The 5,102-nt window shown below is 39.7% G+C and overlaps 1 pseudogene; it reads right to left on the minus strand.

Annotated features, from left to right (window-relative positions):
* Positions 1 to 417: 417 nt before the first annotated feature.
* LOC147434945 (uncharacterized) lies at positions 418 to 3,036 on the minus strand (annotated as a pseudogene).
* Positions 3,037 to 5,102: the final 2,066 nt, after the last annotated feature.

Raw genomic sequence — 5,102 nt, forward strand, 5'->3', positions numbered from 1 at the left:
TTCTTCTATTTCACGTTCAACACTTAATTGATTTTGTAAAGATTCAACCTTAAATTTCAACTCCTCGTTCAGATTGGTTATACCTCATTAATCTTTCCTCTATTGTCATATTGAAACAATTTACCAAAATTCCACGGATGTAGATAACCAACATGTAACATCTTTATCAGAGTCATTCTCTGAGGAACAATGCACCTCATACTCACCTATTCCTATATGTCGGGCATAATATCCTCCACTCTCAGAGGTAGATAATATTTTTGAAGAACTATCAATTTGCATGTGATAACCGTCATGCAAAAATCGTGAATATTTTTCAGCATTTAATGCAAATCTTTGCTTAACCGCTTCTTCATCCTTAGAACGGTCACCATTATTGTTATTAGTATCATTACACTCTGACAAGGTGGACTTGGATTATTCTCGTAAAAACTCCTTGGAAACCACTCTTAACTCCACCCTATCTTCTTGGGGCCCAATAGCTATAACTCCCTTATGCCAGCTCTGAACACATCGAGCTTGCATCAACCAAGATCTTCCCAATAAAATTGGAAAAGATGCACCATAAGAATGTGGTCGAACTATGAGGTAACCCCGGGAGATTCACTCTATATACAAAATGGAACGCCACTTGCGAGCGGACACCTTTGATGAAACCCCTATATACAACTTATATTAGGGAATATGACCCCTTTTTCTACACTTATACAATAATCAATGAAGAAACGATCATGCCTCTATCTTATATATAAAAATTAGGTTTCACATTATCTAATTGAGTAAAACTAGTCAAAGAGTATGCAGCATAATGACTAGCAACATACTAAGGAACCACTTCTGTTGATAGCTAGATGTACCCTCAATGTATCTTAGCTTGCCTTTCAAACTATATGCCCAATCATCCTACACTCTACTCATCCAATTTTGGCCTATCTAAATTACTCAAAAAACATGGTTATAAAGTTGTGTTAGGTTCTCTGTGTAAATTTTCATCTAGAAAAAATCTTTATAGCTTTCATCCCTCAGCAAATGAACTATAATCACAAAACAAGCAATTGATACAGAGTAGTGTTAGTTCTTGCATGTATCTTTGTACCTATTAACTCACTAGGTCAAGGGTAGATCTTTTGGGAAGCCATGATTTTGAAACACAAAAAATTCCTCTCATTTTTCCCTTTTCTCACTTCTCCCTCCTTCCCCCCCCCCCCCCACATATGATTCCCCCCTCTCTTATTTTTAAGCTTGGGAGATAAATTATTGGGGGCCTTCCCCTAACTTATACACTTATGTAACCCCCCTCCCCTGCATTTATGTGGTGCGGTAACTTTTGAATGGTGAATCCCTCGAGGAGGTAACTGACATAAAACTCAAGTCCTGCCACTCTAGTCTTGACCCCTTGTAAAATTCCTAAAGGTTTTACACATCGTTGGTCAGCTAAATGAAGAACTATATTTGTAGACTCAACATTTTTTAATCCCAATTTCTCCATAGTTTGTTCAGTCATGAGACTTACGGAAGCCCCTCCATCCAATTGAAATCCATTTACATTATGGTTGCCTGTCTCCACAGAGATAATAGAAGCTTCTAAATCCATGAACATGTCTACCACTTGAGCATCTCTCTCCTCAGTATTATTGCTTTATCTAGGACTTCTTCTCTTTCCCCTTCTACGTACAAGCTTATGATATAACTACTTCTTACAAAGGGGAGATATCTCTACCAAGGTGGTCAAATCCAATGATATTTTGCAATCCTTCATAGATTCCCACAAATTAAAAGTCTCTGGAATGCTTTTAGTTTGAACTATCGAGGTCTGTAACGTTTCTAGAAACGATGCTATACCTTTGGTAATTTCTTCTTTTTCTTGCAACCTAAAACCAATCGGTGATTCATCAGCAGAATGATCCTCGGATACTTCTTCAAGAGATTTTACAAACTCCTTTATGAAAGAGTCATCACTCTTCTTATCACATTCCGGATAGTAAGCCCTTTACCATGGTCCATCTTTTGAGATCAAGTGGTCACCCCGACCATCATGGGTTCTTTAGCAAAAGTCACTTTCTTTGCTTTTCATTTACGAGGGAATCCATCCTGCAATTGTTCAACTAGGACCCTCATTGAACTTCTGTTTCCCTTTATCATTTTGCACTAAAGTTATTCATTTTGGGCATGAATTTTCATAATGACCCTCCTCGCTACATATTCGACATAACGGTATATAGTCTTGGTTTTTACGAGGATTGGGGCAATAAGGAGCTATATGCCCTTCCTATTGACAGTTATAGCATACCACATGGCTAGACGGTCCCATATTTGGATTAGTGTATCAGAAATTATTCCGCCAATACGGAGGTCTATATGGAGAATTTCTCCTCATCTGTCCTTGCAACCTTAGCGTAGGTGGTATCCCATGTGTGGGTAACCCTTGCCTTTGTTGTTGTAACTGCTGCTGCTGATAAGTTTCAGACAGTCCCCTTTGCATAAAAGGTTGTGGTGGTGGACCTATTTCTTCATAGGTCATATTGCTTCTATCCATAAAGTTAAAATTAGTTTGTATACCCCTCGCTTGACGACGTTCATACGCTCGCTTCACAAAGCAATTTTCTTCCACATGATTTTTTATAGACAAAAGGTACAAAACAGTGTACGCACTTGGTCTGGCACCACCCTTGATGCAATTGGACACTTAGTTGCCAAATGGCTGTAACCATTGCACTTCCCACACCACACATTGGATCTCGTTGGAGGTGCACTCATAGACGGCCTGCTGTTTGTTGAGCTATAGCAAATACTTCTTTCATTTGAGGTCTTAAAGCACTTAGAGTTTCTTCTTTTAATTTTCCAACTGTGACTGTCATCAATTGGACTACCCTCTCTTCTGTGAGAGCTAGTGGTGTACCAGTCTTGCAACATGTATGCTGGAGCTGTCATGTATGGATTTGGGGAATAATAAGGAGCTTGATTTGTATTCACCACCACTTGTGGTGGTGTACCTCGATAACCAGGAACATGCTCTTGCGTTTGTGGGACTGGCATAGTGGGAGAAGTAACCATACAAGGTCCACTAACAATTCTCTTCTCCTCTGTTGGCTTAATTGCAGCTCTTCCCAAATTAGATAGACTTGGGGAAGCATATGGAGGCAGTACACCAAATTTTGAGACAAGATGGACTAATATGACAAGAAGAGATAGACTTGACAGCAACTCAGAGTCAGAATAGGACACCTCAAGGGCAAACAGTTAAAATTCACATGTGAGAGGTCAAGGAACCTTCCATCAACTAGGAGAAGGCAGATAGATGACTACAGAGCCAAATATAACAAAATGACAATAAGTCCTAGTCTATCGCGATAGACTAAGCAGAATGACAAAGGGCCATCTGATTTTCCTTCTTATTTAGCAGCTGCTAAGTCTACTGGTCTTCTTGAACTCACATATTGTTGAGCGTTAGGATCTTGCAAGCCATCTACAAGACTATGTTTTTTAGTATCCTTGTTGGGTGCCGTATTTCCCATCTTTCGTACTATTGTCTCCATCCTTTGGATGTAATGATCAATACTTTTGTTGATTCCTACTGAAGATAGTCTAACTGTTGAGCGAGTCTCTTGGAATCCTTGACGGAGAAACTTTGCTAAAAATGCTATTATTAGATCAGGGTAAGTAGCTCTATTCGCTGCTGGTACATTTCCATACCAATTGGCAGCTTCATCTTTAAAGGTAGCTGGGAAAATATGTAGTTTTCGATTGTTATCTATGATTTCGTTTGCTACACATGTTAGTTCATATTTTTGAAGATGAGCATCAGGGTCTTCATCCCAGAGCCCTACAAACTCTGTAAAGTTTGCAAATCATATCGTAGCTCGTGCTACTAGCACTGCCATTTGATCTAACGGATTTTCAAAGTGTGGGTCTCCCAAAAATTTAGTGCTCGTGGTCTGAGTAGAGCGAATAAATGTCTTAACCCCAAGTCATGACACTGGTCTAAGTTAAACGGTTGGTCAACTATTTCTCTTACTGGCGTGGGTTGGCCCACTAGCCTACCTTCTCTTAATCCCTCAATAAGAACTCCTGGTACGTGTTCTAAAAGCAACACGTTCGAGTTGATTGGCAAGATTATCTCTTACTGCCTCTTTCTACGTGCTTCTCTAGCCCTATTTTGATATTGTTTTCTATTAGAATCTACTCCACTCATACGAAGCACACAATTTTGTAGCCTCTATTGATACTAATCCTTCAATGCAGCGTATACCACTACTAAGATTTCACGCTCAATTTTTATATTATCCTCTCTAGTCTCTCTAAGCGACTGAAGTAACTGGTTTACTAAGGGTTGCAAAAGGGATTTTATTCTACTCCTATATGCCACTTTACCAATAATCTATCTTAAGTATTTTCTCTTTACTATAATCATTGAACTATTGTTTCCAAATCACACAGGGTGGATGTGGAACGCGACAACAATATCGACAACAAGTATTCCTTCTACTCTCTGTTTGTACTTGACTTAGTGACCCTACAGAGTTAGTCGACACAATGTTTTGGGGTTCGAAATCCCAATTTTTATACTCCTGGAGCCACTCGATGTTAGTCTGTAGTTCTCCAAGCATGGTTTATAGCTATGTGCTTCTACAGAAGCCACTCAGCCCCACGGATTTCTCTTCCTGCTCTAGGATGTCGCTATGCTCTTTCATGTAAGGGTCCAACTCCCTAGGAACCCCGCTCCCTAATGCTAAGTACTTTCAAAAATCGCTAAATGCTAGTGGCCTTTCCTTTAAAATTTGATATCTTTCACAATGGTAACCCCCACCTGAGTCAAATGCTATCATCTTATAGTATATCACGTCCACTAATTTCCAGTGGGCGATTACCTGGATTGCTGCGTATGTGTCTAAATGCGTTAAGGGCTTTGGCACAGGACACTAGGTGTGTTGACGATTATTTCAAAAGTCTCTAATTGCTGAGCGTTTACGGAAAGGGCCCTTTCCGGTTTAGTGTATAGCTCATGTACGCACTCCCCTTCTTCCCCTAACGTACTACACAGCCAGCCTATGTATAGGCCTTTATAAGTGTATTCAACTGCGCTCGTGGCTTTTAAAAGTTTT

The sequence above is a fragment of the Adiantum capillus-veneris genome, chromosome 19 (genome assembly GCF_014529385.1).
Source record: "Adiantum capillus-veneris isolate H3 chromosome 19, ASM1452938v2, whole genome shotgun sequence".
Taxonomy (NCBI): Eukaryota; Viridiplantae; Streptophyta; class Polypodiopsida; order Polypodiales; family Pteridaceae; genus Adiantum; species Adiantum capillus-veneris.